Consider the following 16766-nt stretch of genomic DNA (forward strand, 5'->3'; position numbering starts at 1 on the left):
AAGAAGTCATCTCTGCCCCACAGTTGCTTTGGCCCATGCTATTTTACCATAGCAACAGGAAGGCAAAGTAAAATGGTCACCATGACCTATGGTAGGTCACCACACTGTCCTCCCCAGGTTTTATACATGAGCCTGTGTGCTCTGTAAGTTTGACCTGTTATATCCCACAGCAGCTGGAGTTTAATATCTCCTAGGAAAATGCTGGTACTGTTGATATATGCCAGCGACGTTTCCGCCACTGTGGAAAAACACTCAAGGCCACAGCTTAGCTCGTGGTTACAGAGGTTTTAGTCCATGGGTAACTGGCTCTGCTACTTTGAGACTTCTGCCAGCATTACCCTGGTCATGAGGTCCGACTCTGGGTCTGAACACTTATTTCCATTAAGAGCAAAAACGTAGTGTGCATACAGAGACATGGGGAAATGAATGAATTAAAAATTTTAGCCTGGGGGTTGGGGATTTAGCTCAGTGGTGGAGCGCTTGCCTAGGAAGCGCAAGGCCCTGGGTTCGGTCCCCAGCTCCGAAAAAAAGATCCAAAAAAAAAATTTTTTTAGCCTGAACTGTGGAGAGAGACATTCTCAGTTTCTCTGCATCTGCCCCACGACAGAGCTCCCATCTCAAAAAAAAAAAAAAAAAAAAAAAAGACTCTGTGTCTGTAGGTACAGCCATGGGTCCGTGTTACTAGAACTGAAAGACGAGCCTCTATTCTGAGAGAGACCATGAGGGTTCCGGAGCATGTATGTCCTCACCCAGCATAGAATGTGCTGGAGAAATTTGTACCCTCATATCCAAGGCACTTTCTGCCACATCTGTACGCCATGTCATGGTGGGAATGAGTGACACGAGAGCCCCCATTTTAGGGTGTGTCCCCGTGATCTTCCTTCATTCATTCCCTACTCATGCCACAGGCTGGTGACCTAGCCTTTGAGCCCTTGGGAAACCCTTCCAAACCATGCCAGTGGTGCTGAGGTGAGACTTTCGCAAAGTGACTAGGCTGTGATGACTTCCACCTCATCGGGGCATCCCTGTAAATTGGACCTGTTATGTCCCACAGCAGCTGGGGTTTAAATACCTCCTTCAGAAGGCCAGGGGGGGGGCGGTTGGGGATTTAGCTCAGTGGTAGAGTGCTTACCTAGGAAGCGCAAGGCCCTGGGTTCGGTCCCCAGCTCCGGAAAAAAGAACCAAAAAAAAAAAAAAAAAAAAAAGAAGGCCAGGGCGGTGCCAGGGAAATGTTAGTGATCCCCAAAACACAGACAGGAGCCGATCTGTTGCAACTCACAGTAGGGTCTTTATTCAATGCACCACCGTCACACAGGACAGATTTGGTCGTGGGGGAGCCCTGAATGTCTATGGGGCGAGGCTCTATAGTAAGCAGCAAGCAGGGAGTATGGGTGCAAGCATCTAGCTGGAAAAGCTACTGTGGCCTTTAACATAATTGGCTGGTGCTGGGAGTCAATCATAAACTTAACTTCTGCTCCCCTCCCCTGCACTGGTGGTCGTTAGGCTGGGGGTGGGCTTGTAACTTGGGGGTGCAGGTTTGTTGTGGGAACAACCTGGAAACCCTGATCTCGTTGAGGGTGTAACCTGGGAATGCTGGCCTCGTTGGGGATTAGCCTAGAGACTGGAGCTAGTCTCAGGTTTGGTTGGGCAACTTGGAAACATCCAGACATCATTCAGGGGGCTCCCTGAAGCAAACCTCCTATTAATCTGCCCTCTGCCACCAGAGGACATCAGAGAACACATGATTTGTCCTCTGCTCTTTCCGTGAAGGCAGCAAAAAGACCGTCTTGGGGAGGCTGAGGTAGAAATAGAGTTGGGGTTGAATCTTTCTGTTTCGCTACAATACACATTTTTTTTTCCTTTTCTTTTTTTAGGAGCTGGGGACCGAACCCAGGGCCTCGCGCTTGCTAGGCAAGCGCTCTACCACTGAGCTAAATCCCCAACCCCACATTTTTTTTCTATGAGAAACTTAAACCGCCCTAACTAGGACGAGCAAAGGCTGTTTATTCCGAGTCTGCTGTGGCAAGGGAGTCAGCAGCCATCACTTGTATTTTGGGGGAGGACAAGGAAAGACAGAGTCAGAGGAGTCAGAGTCTCCTCGTGGACCGAGGGGGGGGGGTGTAGGTGAGGGGGGGTGTGGGGGCGGGGTGGGGGAGGGCTTTGGTCCTGGGTTCCTGAAGCAGGGGGTTGTATATTGGCTAGGGTATGTGTTTGGCTTTCTTGGTTTAGGGGGAGGGTGATTTTTTTTAAGATTTATTTATTAAAAAAAAAAAAAAAAGGGCTGGAGAGATGGCTCAGCAGTTAAGAGCACCCGACTACTCTTCCTGAGTTCAATTCCCAGCAACCACATGATGGCTCACAACCATCTGTAAAGAGATCCGATGCCCTCTTCTGGTGTGTCTGAAGACAGCTACAGTGTATTTATGTATAATAAATGAATAAATCTTTTTTAAAAAAGATTTATTTATTTAATGTATATGATTCTTGTCTGCGTATACATATGCAGCAGACAGTTGTGAGCGGCTATGTGGGTGCTGGGAATCGAACTCCCAACTACTGAGCCATTTCTCCAGCCCGAGCTTGGTCCTAGTTTAAAATGAGGGTAAAAAAACGAGGAGGGGTTGGGGATTTAGCTCAGTGGTAGAGCGCTTGCCTAGCAAGCTCAGGGCCATGGGTTCGGTCCCCAGCTCGGGGGGGGGGGTACGGGGGGGGGATGAGGAAAGCTGCTCGCTATTAATCAAGTCTTGGTCATCTTGGTTGTTACAAGAGTTGTTGGTTGTTTTGCTGCCCGTTTGGAGGGAAAGCAGGAGGCGCCCCCCCCAAGCCTGGCTTAGAGACCGCAGGCAGTCCATCCATGCAGACAGTGTCCAATTTGTTTGTTTGGTTTTTTGACATGGGGTAGCCAAGCTGATCAAAGGTTTGCTCTGTAGTTGACCTTGAACTCCATCTTTCTGCCTCTCCTCCAGGCTTTGCGATTGCTATCTTGTATCTCTGCGCCTGGGCTCACTGTTCTGTTTTTGATACCCGGTCTGTCTGGCCGCTGTCCAGTTCTGTCTCCAGCCTCTTAAGTGGCGGTTTTGCAAATTACAATTCGTAAGAACTCAAAGTAGTTTGCGGTACTCTTTGTTGCTTTTGAAAGGCAACACTTTAAGCAATGGTGACACAATCATCTTATCCGGTTAGCCTGAGTTACTCTAAAGGTTTGCTCTAACTGGCAAGAAAGCACACTACCAAGTTAAGCATCATCTGATGAAAACATTGACGACTGAAAGTCACCTCAGAATTCTGGGCTCCTGTTGTTACTTTTACTTGGAAGCAAACTTCAGGAACTCCCCTGCCCTCCAGCCTCAGTTTCCTCTAGTTTATGAAAGTTTCAGGGGTGGGGAGGTTAGAGACAATGCCTGGTTAATGCGTTGTTTAACAATTGGGTGACACGTGATTACTGAGACCCTCACGGCAGCCTGTTCCCCTTCCTGTGCTGCATGGCTGCTGGGACTCAGTCAATGCGATCACCCATGTGGAGAATCACCCATGGACTTTGCAGAGCACACAATGCCTACCCTCCTGTCAAACGGAATCTCTCCTCCTGAAGGCCGAACCCTCAGGCCCAAACACTGACTGAATACACCAGCCAAAAGCAATTAATATGCAAAGCCCTGAAATTGTGTGTGTGTGTGTGTGTGTATTTTTTTCCGAAGATGAGACGATTATAAACACATGTTAGCAGCTTCTCCAGTGAGGAGAAAGCTGGTCGTGAGGTTACCAGGGGGACATCGCTGTGCCTATATTTGTTGGAACTTTCCACATTTGTTTCAGTTGTGTAGGTCTTATTTCTGTAGTGAGAGAATACTTAAAATGTTAGAAACTGGAACGGGAATGTAATCAAGTGTGTGAAAATGAATGTTAGCTCTTTGGACCATACAAGTGCCAGGAATTCGGCTTTCGTATTGGCGCTCACAAGGACGGGAGAACACCTGGGCTAAGTTCTGAGGTTGGGCTGGCACTGTGTGAGCGGCTTGTGTAATGCATTATCTTAGAAGCCCTGGCTGTCACTTCACCGTTCTGTGGCTAAGTACAACAGTAGCACAATAAAGTACAATCTCAGCTCAAGGAGAGCTGAGATGGCGGCAGATTGATCAGCTGCTGGGGTCAGAACGAGCTATCTGACTGGAGAGCGACTTCCGCTAAACGCCCGATCTCTGATTTAAAGGCAATTGTAGTTCCCTTAGAGTGACGTTCATCTGCCTTCCAAGCAGGGACCCACTGGCTCTTGAGAGTCTCCCACTGAAGCGCTTGAAAGTGATTTAAGCTAGAGGTCGGGGCTGTTGGCGGCAGGGAGGAGCTTTTTCTCATCCTGCCCCTGAAGAGAATTTCCAACATGCACCACTAGGGCGCGCCCATCCTGCAATGCAAAGGGCTTCCTAGTAAGCTCCGTGGGCCCTTGCTGGGCCATCATCCCCAGCCAGAAGTGCAGCGGGCGTGGCCCACTAGGGATATGCCCAGATGGCCAGCCCTGTGCTGAGAGAGAAGGGAGAACTCTCTCTCTCCCTCTGTTTCACATCCCCAACTGAAACCTTCTTGTCTCTCAACCTAGTTCCCTTTTCGCTGGAAAAAAAAAGAAAAAGAGGAAAGGAAGGAGAAACGTCCCTACTGACCAAGCTCAGTGTGAGGTGGGAAGGTGTGCGAGAGGGAGGGGATGCTTCCAAGAGCACCTCGTCTTTCTGGATGAGATTGCCAAGGAAACTAACTGACCATGAGGCCACCTACCAGGGCTCCACCCAACAGGAGGCTCTGTGAGCCAGTCAGTTGCCATAGTGACTGACCAAGGCCCTGCATGTGTTCCTTCTGGGCTTTCAAGTAGAAAAAAAGATCTTAAGAACCCAGGAAGTCAGGAAAATGCAACTGCTTAGACAAAAAGCAGGTTTTCAGGAAAATCCATTCAGATCTGCCACAAGTATGGAAGTATACCATTTTTTTTTCCCTGATGATTGTTGAGGTCCTTAAATTTAGCAAGGCTCATGGCTATGCCTTATTGGCTATAAGCGTGTATCGACAGAAAATTCTACTGTAAAAAGTGGATTTTTATAGCACCCCACATTTGGCGCTTAACAGGGATCCAGTCCAGGGTTGGGTCCCCTGACTGTCTGTTTAGACAATGGTAAAATGAGGTCGGTGGCGTCACCCCCTCATCTGTAATGAGCACACTGTGCTGTGCTGAGCACACAGCCAATGCGACATAGGTAACACCTCTTATTAATTATGCTGACTGCATTGGTTTCTTTCCTGTTGTTTTTATAAAACACTACAGCCAAGATAACTTATAGGAGAGAGGGTTTATTCAGCTTACGGTTGTGCAGGGTAAGAGTCCACAATGACAGGGAACCACAGCAGCATGCAGCAGGAATGGTGGTAGGAGCAGGACACCGAGAGGTAACATCTCAATCCCAAACACAGAGCAGAGACAACAAACTGCAGATGTCCTGCGGCTTGTCATCTCAAAGCCACTTTCGGTCACTTCCCCCAGCAACCCTGCACCAATCTAAACCTCCCCAAACAGCGACATTAACCTAACCAAGTGTTCAAATGCCCAAGACATTTCTCATTCAAAACAGCACACTGATTTTCTTTGGCTTCTGTCTGTTTGTTTGTCCTGTGGAATGGAACCCAGGCCCTCGCACAGGCTAAGTTAACACTCTCAAGGGGTTGCACTCCAATCCAACTGCTGTCTCTCTCACAGTGGACTAAGAACATTTGGTCTGTCAACAGGTCTCTGCAGAACCTTTAATTACCTTCGGATGGGTTTCTTTCATGCAAAAGGTCCTTGGCACAGGTAACTGTGACGTCGGAAGTTAGTCTGTGATGAGCAGATAGTTGTTTCTGCTCATGCTAGCACCAAGATTTACAAAGGTGGGAGACCAAAGCGTCTAGGGGAGAAAAAATATGCATGTGTTGTGTGTGTGTGTGTGTGTGTGTGTGTGTGTGTGTGTGTGTGTGTGTGTGTGTATGAACATGCACACATTAACTGTTTAGCATTAGATTTTTTTTTTAAATTTCTATTTATTTTATGTGAGCACACTGTCGCTGTCTTCAGACACCAGAAGAGGGCGTCAGATCCCATGACAGATGGTTGTGAACCACCATGTGGTTGCTGGGAATTGAACTCAGGACCTCTGGAAGAGCAGTCAGTGCTCTTAACCTCTGAGCCATCTTTCCAGTTCCTAGATTTTTTTTTTTAAGCGTTGGAAACAATGTTAAGCATATGGAAACAATGGAGCAATAGCCCCAAATCAATCAATCTATCTATCTATCTATCTATCTATCTATCTATCTATCTATCTATCTATCCATCCATCCACCCGTCTGTCCCATCCGTCCATCCATCTATCCATCCATCCATTTATCTATCTATCTCTGTCTCTATCTATCTCTGTCACTCTGTGTCTCTGTCTCTCTCTCCCTGGGTTCCTCCATGAAGCATATGGTTTAATGATGTTAAGTACAGTTGTGGAAAGAGAAATAACAAAATCTCTTCTTCCCAGGAAATGAGATTGCACAGTAACATCACAGCAGAAGAAACAGCTTGGCATGAGTAGGGTCAGGGTAGAGACAGGAGATGTCACAGGCAGCAGCTTTGGCCACATGCCACATGGCAGGTGCCTGCCATTGAGGAAGTCATCAACGCACATATGTCAAGTAGAATTTCAGATATTTGGGGGCACAACTCTACCCAGTGCAGTCCTGTGGAACAGAAAGAAAGTGAAACATGGGGTTGGGGATTTAGCTCAGTGGTAGAGCGCTTGCCTAGGAAGCGCAAGGCCCTGGGTTCGGTCCCCAGCTCCGAAAAAAAAAGAACCAAAAAAAAAAAAAAAAAAGAAAGTGAAACATAACAATGTTTCATTTCCTCTTCTCCCAGCTTGTGATCTGATTTTCTTATGTCAGACTCCTTTTCCAGGAGTTTGTTCCATTGCTTAACCGCATCCGAGTGTCTGTTGAGTCCTAGACCAAGGGTGAAAGGAAATGACGAAGAGATTCTCTAATTTTCCATGCGGCAGGCAATATCTGCAGTGATTTGCACCCTTATAGCATTACCAAAACCCCGTGCCTTATGGCTGTGTGTTATCCCTTCTCTTTAAAATGAGTGTCCCATGTACTAACTGGGAATTTAGAATTGGTTCTGCTTTTGGAGTGTGTGTATGTGTGTGTGTGCATGTGTGTGTGTGTGTGTGGTGTGTATGTGTGTGTGTTGTGTGTGTTATGTGTGGTGTGTGTTTGTGTGTGGTATGTGTGGTGTGTGTTTGTGTGGTGTGTGTGTGGTGTATGTATGTGTGTGTGGTATGTATGTGTGGTGTGTTTGTGTATGGTGTGTGTGTGTGGTATATGTATGTGTGTGTGGTATATATGTGTGTGTGTGTGGTATATATGTGTGTGTGGGGGTGTGTGTGTGTGTTGCTAAACACAAAACTCAAGCAAATTTTCACTGGGTCCCGATTCTGATACCACATATAAATAACCTCACTGTGGCCTACGATGGTGGTGGTGTGAAGTCATGTGGTATATAAGGCTGTCTCTCCAGGACCTAAGAATAAGTTAGATCCTCTGACAGAGGGCCAGAGAAGGAAGCAACACACTGAAAGGCTGGTCCGTTATTTATTTCTTCAGGAAGGTGGTAATTAAGTTTTGTGAGTAAGACACTGAGGAATAGGATGATCCAGTTTCTACAGAAACTTCATGAGTTTCTATAGAAATGTAACCTGTATATGTGTGTAGTGTGTAGTTCTAAAAAACACGCCACCCCCTTTGCCTGGGAGCTGCTGTGCTCTAGCCCCTCCCGGCTCCCTTTTGTCCAGCTTATCTCCGGGGGAGGGGGGCGGTGGCAATCAGCCCCAACCTGAGGTCCTAGAATCCTCAGATAAAGGACAGACAGACAACTTTATCATGTTAGAACTTGCCGGTTAGGTACAACTGCTGGGTGCAGAATCTCCTGCCCAGAAAGGCATGTCCTCATCAATTATTATCTCAGTTTCCCCTCCTGCCCTAAACTTAGTGGTCTGTATGAGCTAGCCCTTCCAATCTCCTCGGCCCCATCCCATAGCGGAGGCTGCAGGCCCTAGTTGCCCGGACACTTTACATGACTGCTGCTTTTTTCTCAAGCACAGCAGAGAAGCCCTTCTCCTTCCTTGTGTCTGCATTTTCCTCTTGGGATCCGGAAGTCTCACGTGTACCTTCCGCCCAGCAATTGGCTCCTGGCCTTCTTTATTGACAAATCAAGAACCAATTAGGGAACTAGACCTTAGTATCAGCACCTCCCCTTACATATACGTACCAGGATTTAAGTTGTCTTTATGTAGTATTTCAGAATACTGATAGAAGTTACACAGGTTGCTGGGGGGAAGAGGTCATCAATACCCTCATAACTGTGAACCCTACGGTCTATGGTAATGAACAGTGTGGCGAGATATGCCTTTGAATGCTTAGTGGCATAGCTGGTGTGGAATTAAGGCCCACTTGTCCACTTCCCAAGAGGAAATGAATGCCTGGTATAAATGTGACTGAGAATCCATGGTTAACGTCAAGTGGTGGCACCCATGCCTTTAATCCCAGCACCTGAGAGGCAGAGGTAGGCAGATCTCTGAGTGTGAGGCCAGCCTGGTCTACAGAGCAAGTGAGTTCCAGGACAGCCAGGGCTACACCGAGAAACCCTGTTTCAAAAACAAAAAACGAACAACAACAACAATAACAACAACAACAACAACAACAAAAAAACAAATGAGAATTAATTTAAAATTAATCAATTACTTAAAATAAAATAGAAAAAGAGAGAATCCACGGTTAGAGAGAGAGAGAGAGCTCACAATATTTTGCCAAATGGAAATTCAATTTAAAACGAGAGGGGGAGAGATACTCGTGCACACCAATGATGCAGTCAAGCCAGGCAGCGAGCTCTCGCACACCCGCTGTCCCAGCGGATGAGCTAGTGTGCGTCTGTGTGAGTGTCTGAGTGCCTGAGTCTTGTCCTCATCCCAAGTTCACGCTGTAGAGTCCTGACTTATATAGAGCGTCGGTCGGTCGAGGAGCCGGTGGTGAGGCCGGTGTTTACAGCTTACTTGCTTCTGTAATCGCTGTGGGGGAAACATGTGTCCCAAGCAATGGTAGGGAAGAAGGGATTTTTGGCTTATGATTTAGGAAAGGAGGCATCCAACCTGGGCAGGGGGAGCACGAGGTGCTGGGGTCATGTGTCTGCAGTGAAACCATCAGCTGTCTCTTTCCTTTATCCCTTTTTATTCTGTCTGGAACCCCAGTCCTTGGGCTGATGCCACCCACAATCAGGCCGAGTCTTCTCCCCTTATTTAATCCTGTCTGGAAACAATCTCACAGCCTAGTGGCATGCCTTCTGGATGATTCAAAACCCAGTCAAGCTGATGGAGAGCAACTATCACGGGTTATAAATACGGTCGCTACTGGCTTCTGGGATGGCAAACCCCCACTCCTACCAGCAGAATGTGACTCACTGTTTTGGGGCTTCTGAGAGGTCATTTTTCTTCTTTGCTGGTCTGAAAGGTAAGAAGGTATCTCATAGTGAGTGCAGTTTGTATCTTAGCTACACTTCTATTGACGTAATAGAACAAAAAGCAAATCAAAATCAAAACAAAACAAAAATCACGACTGTCTTAGGGTTTTACTGCTGTGAAGAGACACCAAGGGTTCAGAGGTTCAATCCATTATCATCAAGGAGGGAACATGGCAGCATCCAGGCAGGCATGGTGCAGGAGGAGCTGAGAGTTCTACACCTTCATCTGAAGGCTGCTAGCAGAATACTGGCTTCCAGGCGGCTAAAGTGAGGGTCTTAAGCCCACGCCCACAGTGACACACCCACTCCAATAAGGCCACACTTTTTTTTTTTTTTTTTTTTTGGAGCTGGGGACGGAACCCAGGGCCTTGCGCTTGCTAGGCAAGCGCTCTACCACTGAGCTAAATCCCCAACCCCCCCCCCCTTTTTTTTTCTTTTTCTTTTCTTTTCTTTTTTTTTTTTTTTTTTTGGTTCTTTTTTTTCGGAGCTGGGGACCGAACCCAGGGCCTTGCGCTTCCTAGGTAAGCGCTCTACCACTGAGCTAAATCCCCAGCCCCCTTTTTCTTTCTTTCTTTCTTCCCCCCCCCCCCCCCCCCCGGAGCTGGGGATCAGAACCCAGGGCCTTGCGCTTGCTAAACAAGCTCTCTATCGCTGAGCTAACTCCCCAACCCCCAAGGCCACACTTTCTAATAGTGCCACTCTCTGGGCCAAGCATATGCAAACCATCACAATGGCCAAGTATTTAATGTGGGTGTTAGGGTAGAAATCTCAGCTCTCGTCCAAACAAAACACAACGTGTCAACATGGTTCCACATGGAAAGGTTTAATGAGAGAAGAAGAGTAGAAGGGGAGAGGAGTAGAGGCCGGCCATGAGCATGTGGAAGGAAGTGGGGAGGGAAACGGGGAGAGAAGGGACAAAGGGGAAGAGAGGAAGAGGGAAAGAGCAAGGAGCAAGAAAAGAGCAAGAGGAAAGAGGAGAAGAGAATAAGGAGGGTCCATGCAGCCCCTTTTATAGTGAGTCAGGCCTACTTGGCTGTTGCCAGGTCACCGTGGGGCGGAGCATACCTGGCTGTTGCCAGGTAGCTGTGCGGGGGGAGCTTAGACAGAATGCTAACAGTGGGGGCTAAGGGTTCCAGAAAGTTGTAGTCCATGGCCACCTGACAGGGAGCTCAGCAGCGAGCAGGAACGTGAGCATAAGGTAAACAGAAATTACTGGGACCGACATGGGTTAACACCCCCCTCTCCCCCGTGTGATTCATTCAGTAAGTGCAGGTGTGGACACAGCAGTGACTTTGAGCATGTAGGAAGTGAATGTGGGCGCTGGCCTCCTTGGCCTGGCTCAGCGTAGCTAGACCTCAAAGGAAAGTAGCCCTGTGGGGTTTGTTTGTTTGTTGAGGCAGGGTCCCGCATCATAGCCCAGGATGGCTCCAAACGCATGGCTAGTTATCCTGCCTCGGCTTTCCTGAGTGCCGGGATTATAGATGCAAACCCTGGACTGAAGTCCGTCTAGTTGTCTTAGAAAGCTGCAGTTGATACATGGTAGCCGCGCCAAGAAGCAAACTTGAACAGGACTTCCTGAAGGTGGGGCTCTCAAACTCTCCTTTGTGGGCAGTTTAACAAAATAAACTGAGGAAAGAGACTTTGGAGCGCCCCTCCCCACCCCCACCATCCTGATTGCTCACGTGTCCTGGGCTCGTCTTGGATGCCTCTTTCCCAGTCATTAGGATAGCCACAGACATTTAGAGCGGATTTAATGTTTCCATAGAAACCTTGTAAATGTTCCCTCCACAGGGAGGGTTTCTTAAGCTTCCGGAGTGTGCCAAGCACAGGTGAATGAAATAAGTGAAACTTGGTGTTTGCAAAAACCTTCCTCCACCCACCCACTACTCTCACTCCCCTCCCCCACCTCCTCCCCCACTCCTCCCCCTCCTCACCTCTTACCCCCACCCCATCTCTCACTCCCTACTTCCACCCCCTTTACCCATCCCCCAACTCTTGCCCCCCCAACCCCATCCATCCTCACACCCATCCCATGATCACAGTGGGGAGTTCATCAAACTAAAGTGGCCTCCACAGGGTCCCAGGAAGTTTGGAGTCAAGGTTTGAGTTGGAGACAGATCCCAAATCTCCTCTTGCTTGGCCACCACCCGCCGGTGACTTTGAATGATAGTAAAAGATTGAATTTGGGAGGGAGTTATACAAGTGTGGTTTGAGAAAGGGCTTAAAAAGGGTTAAAAAGGAAGGCTCTCAACTGTGCACAGATGAGCCCAGGGCCCAAACCCTCCAATGACCACAGTCGGGATGCACAGAGGGTGATGTGCAGGCCATGAAGCCAGTGATGGACACACTCTGTTGAGCAGGGTAGTAGCTTCAGGAGGCTCCACACAGGGCTTCCTCTGAAACCAACTTAGCCCCAGGCTAGGAGATGGGAACTCCTAGTGAGATCGCTGGGGTTTGAGGATGAAGTGATGGGTTCTTGTACTTTCCCACCAAGGCATTAGCATACTGTGCAGTAAAAGGACTCTCTCTTCATAAATCATCACACACATAGGCCCGTAGGGAACTCTAAAAGCACAACCTCTTGATTTGAACTACATGGTTTCCCAAACCACAGTTGAAGGTTATTGATCCTTTTGGGGACACCTTGTAAAAATTGTCCAATTTGCTTGTCACATTTGTCTCCAGCGACTGCTTTGCCAGGAATGACTCCACTGGGGTCAGGTTTTTTTCCTGTTTCCATATGTCTTGTCTTGTGCGAACTATAAACTTGAAATGTAGGGAAGCCCACGGCAGACAGATGCAGCAACGGGCTGGCCCTGGAGAAGAGTTCAGCTGCAGAGCTGTGCCAAGAGCTGTGCCAGCCCCCAAATTTGATTCCAGACTTTTACAAACCCTGTTCCAGTTAGGATCCAATTTAGATCTTGTGTGACCACTTCCCATATCCTACAGATAGGAGAAAAAATTATAAAGGCATTCTACTGGAAGACAGTGCCAAGGAGTCTTAGAAACAGAAACATTCGCCTAATCTGTCTTCTACGGGCCACTTACCGAAGCCACTCGTAAATGTGTGGTTCAAGCCAGGCATGGTGCTGTACGCCTTTAATCCCAGAATCTCTGTGAGTTTGCGGCCAGCCTGAGTTCCAAGGCAGCCGGGGCTATACAGAAAAACCCTACCTCAGGAAAATAGACAGACAGACAGACAAGACATTGACGAAGCTCCTCTCTCTAAGTACACCCCTGATTCAAGTATTAGTGCCTACAGTGTCATTGCTAAAAAGCCATTGCCGAGGGCTGATGTGTTTATAAAGAGATAAAGAGAGAATATGTCCTGGGTTTCAGCACCAATGTTGTGTTTATAAAAAGATAGAGAGGGTGGGGGTTATGTTCTATGGAGGTGTGGGGGGAAAAGGGTGCCTCTGTGTATCCATGCTGAGGCATCCCTTCCCCCTGAGGGACCAGCCACATGATGGTATAGTATAGAATGGAGTTTATTCAGGGCATGGGGAGGGGAGTTAAGAGGGTAGTAGGGTGGGTGGGTTGGATGGGAGGGGGAGAGAGAGAGAGAAAGAGAGAGAGAAAGAGGAAAGAAGAGGAGTAGAGGCTGACCATGAGCACATGTAGAGAAGTGGGGAAGGGAATGGGGAGAGAGGAGACAAAGGTGGAAGAGGGTAAGATAAAGAGAGCAAGAAAGAAAGGAGGGGGCAAGCAGTCCCCTTTATACTGTCAGGCATACCTGGCTGTTGCCAGGTAACTGTGGGGGTGGAGCTTAGACGGAATGCTAACAAGGGCTAACACAAACTCTTTCATTTCCTTCACTTTGTCTTTTCATTAATTTTTAAAACTTTATTTAATTTATTTAATTTAAAAAATAATTTGATTTTTAAAAATTTGATTTAAAAATTATTCTTAGGACAGGGGAGGGGGGGTGGGTACTCAGTGATAGAGCATGCACCTCCCATGTGAAAACCTCCGGATATTCGTAGTGGGGAGAGAGCAGGGGGAGCCAGTCGTGAATCTCAGAACTCAGGAGGCTGAGGCAAGAGGACCATGGGCCACAAACCATGGTGGGGCCACCCAATCCCTTCTCATAGCCTCTGAAGTGTAAAACCTGCCAGCCTTCTGACCGAATCGCAAATTTCCATTTCAAAATTTATTTAAATTTTACACACACGCATCCCACCTCAACACATGTGAGTGTTTCTTGTAAAGATCAATTTAAATATATATATTATGAAACGTTAACTTTACCTAAGATTCTAAGATTGACGCTTTTAGCAAATGTCATGCATAGGTCGCCAGACTCCCTCTGGCTAACTCCAGGATCTATGCGAAAATTGTCATTTTGGTTTTTCTTTGTTTGTTTAAGGGGAAAAAAATATCCCTAACTGTCTCGCTGTCTTAGGTTTTCTAATCTAGGACTCCTTCCTGCGCCCCCTAGGGGCCGGGAGGTAGACAGGCGTCGCTAGGACATGGGCATTTTAAACAGAATATTTCAACGATTCTCAAAGTCTGAGCTCACTCAAAAACCACAGACTCAGGAAAGACGTCCCAACACACTAATGTGAAAAGTCCCATTCTTGGGAACTGAAAAGCTACCCGAGGGGTTGGGAATTTAGCTCAGTAGTAGAGCGCTTGCCTAGCAAGCGCAAGGCCCTGGGTTCGGTCCCCAGCTCCGATAAAAAAAAAAAAAAGAAAAAAAAAAAAGAAAAAGAAAAAGAAAAGCTACCCGGAAGTTTTTGTGAGGCTCTTCGGCTGAGCTAATGGCCTCAGGGCTTCCTGAGGAGTTTGTGTTCTTGGTTGTGAGGAAAGGCTTTCTAAAAGTGGCCAATCAAGTTGGGGAGCTCAAATTTTGCTTCGGGAGGGCAATTTGGGGCAGCTACAAAAACAAAAAGAAAAACAAAAAAAACCCCAAAAACAAAACAAACAAACAATAAAAATCAAAAACCAAAACCGGAACACAGGCAGAAGGGCAAAGGACTCTTGAGCAAGCTTGTTGATGGCAGGCCTGAGAAATAGTGACATGGGGAGGCGCCTAGAGAAGATGTAAGCGTCCACCTGAGTTGCTACGCTGCTTACGCTGCTTACGCTGCTTACGAGGAATGGGGAGTTAGGGAATTAAAAATAGAAGACAGGGGCTGGGGATTTAGCTCAGTGGTAGAGCGCTTACCTAGGAAGCGCAAGGCCCTGGGTTCGGTCCCCAGCTCCAAAAAAAAGAACCAAAAAAAAAAAAAAAAAAATAGAAGACAGCTAACCAAAGGAACAGGATAGACCAGCTAGAGTTCTGGGGTCACACTTCCTAGTGAGATGTGGATGCAGGTGGCTCAACCAGGAAGTCAGCTTTGCTTCCAGGGTACAGAACACTTCTCAAAAGCCTTGTAGATAGAGTAGGGCTTGGCCTTACCCAATTCAGCGAATTGCGCGCTTATGGCAGAGGTGGGGGTGGGGAGGAGAGTGAAGCTATGGGCCGCCTGTACACCAACCGGTCTGAAGAGGGCGCTAGTTCCCCCCCCAAACACTCCCCGCCCTCACCCCGGCTCTGTCCATGTACCTGACTTTTAAAGCGGGGATTCGGGTTGGTTTGGGTTTAAGCACGGTTTTACCCAGTGGGTGTTTCTAGGAAGTTGGTTTCCTGCCTGGTTTTGCCGTTCCTGGCAGGTGCTGATCTGGGGCTGAGCAGCAGGGTTGGCCTTGAGGCCCAGCCAGGCGGATAGGTGGAGGTGTGAGGCAGGTGCCCTTTAGAAGTAATCAGGCCCTCCCCGGACTTTCCAGGGTCAATTCTTGGCAGGAGGTGAGGGGTTTGAAAGTTAATTATCCAGAACTGACTAGAAGGCTGCGGGCCAGGGCAGGCATCTCCCCAGGACCCGGATGGCTGACCTTCAGGACCTAACTATGCAAGCCGTTTATCACACTGGCCCAGGTGCGGTACCAGGCGTGTGCCCGCTCCTTTTGTAACATGCCAGTGCTCTTGACTCTGACACTTGGTGCGGTAGGCCGAGAGAGGCCGTCCTCAGTCCAGGACTCCGAGGGAGCAAATCTTTACCCCGGAACTTGTCCATTTCGCTGGCATTAGTAAGGTCCGCCTTGGGGACAAAAGCCTGATGGTGCTGAGGTCCCCTGGGAGCCGACGTTTGGCTGCTGGGCACCATGTCAGGAAGAGCCGGGCGTCCTACCGGGCCTAGGAGGGCATGACAGGCAGGTGTGGGGACCCAGGAACAGCTAGAGGAGGATGCCCCAGCTGAGCATCCCCGGGCTGTGTGCGATCTGAGCATCCCTGGGCGCGCGCGGGGCCGGGGTCAGGGGGCGCGCGGGAGAGGGAGGAGCCGCTCTGGGCCGGCGTTCGTAGGGGCCGGGAAAGTGAAAGGGCGGCCGCTCCAGGAAGTCGACGGCAGGAAGCGCACGACGCGGGCTGCGGAGCGCAGGTAGGCGCGGGGACAACGGAGGACCCTCCCAGCGGCGCGCACCTGCCAGCCCCCACGCACCTGCCGCGGGCCCGCGCCCTGCGCCCCCGCTTCGGCCTCTCCGCGGTTTGGGCTCCCTCTGCTGTGTGGCTGGAGAGCCGGGGACTAGTCAAGTGCTTTTCCTAGAATGGGACCTCTTTGAAGTAAAGGCTCCTAGAGTGGCCTTGAGCGACAGTGCGGGGGCGATCCCATGCTGCCTATGCTGAGTTCCCAGGGAAAGTGGAAGCGGAAGGTTCCCCGAGGCCTGGGGGGCTGGGGTCGCCTCGCTGTGATGCTGGATCCCCTCCCGGCCCCAGGCCGCCAGTGACAGCTGTGAGAAGACGCCTGCCGGAGACCCAGCGCTTTGTCTGCAGCCGCGCGTTGGGGACGTGGGCGTGCCTGTAGCCTTCACCACCGGGCCAAGCGGCTGTACGACCTGGGAGGAGTCCGCTCGCAAAGCCCTTGGGAAAGCTCTCAGCCAGCACCCTGGGCTCCTGGGTTGTTTATTTGCTAAGGAACTGCTTCCCGGAGCCCGGGCTCTGTGGCCAACGCAGTGACAGCCACCGTCTGGCTGTAATAAAGGGTTTAAACCACCGGAAAAGTCCCCCAGCTGCGCGCACTACTCTTCCAGCACTTAGGGTCCATCCAGAGATCTTGGCGACTCGCAGGTAAAGATTTGCATTTGAACGGAAGACTCTTCCCTAGCTCTAGATTTAAATTCCTTAAGGTACCTTTTCCCGGTCTTCAGAGTTCCATGCACC

At 49.0% G+C, this 16766-nt stretch overlaps 1 protein-coding gene and 1 long non-coding RNA gene across 6 annotated transcripts in view; one reads left to right on the forward strand and one right to left on the reverse strand.

Annotated features, from left to right (window-relative positions):
• Window positions 1-16766, forward strand: part of Slc37a1 (solute carrier family 37 member 1) — a 73495-nt gene that overhangs the window by 1979 nt on the left and 54750 nt on the right. Inside the window, exon 1 of one of the 4 annotated variants that reach the window (XM_017601594.3) lies at window positions 10228-10766. The exons of 1 other annotated variant lie outside the window; for it this stretch is intronic. The gene's annotated coding sequence lies outside the window, so the exon portion shown is untranslated. Of the gene's footprint in view, window positions 1-10227; window positions 10767-13543; window positions 15988-16470; window positions 16674-16766 lie in introns of those variants that run through there. 2 more of the 4 variants (XM_017601595.3, NM_001011944.2) reach the window with 2 other exon arrangements.
• On the reverse strand, window positions 8778-11393 carry LOC120098980 (uncharacterized). Of its 2 annotated transcripts, XR_005497811.2 has the most exons (3): window positions 11251-11393; window positions 9510-9551; window positions 8778-9119 (listed from the first exon to the last, which is right to left on the reverse strand). It is a non-coding gene; the product is annotated as an uncharacterized LOC120098980 (long non-coding RNA). The 2 variants fall into 2 exon arrangements; XR_010060769.1 differs by having other exon boundaries at window positions 8778-9551.

This window comes from Rattus norvegicus, chromosome 20 (assembly GCF_036323735.1).
Source record: "Rattus norvegicus strain BN/NHsdMcwi chromosome 20, GRCr8, whole genome shotgun sequence".
In the NCBI taxonomy this organism is placed as follows: domain Eukaryota; kingdom Metazoa; phylum Chordata; class Mammalia; order Rodentia; family Muridae; genus Rattus; species Rattus norvegicus.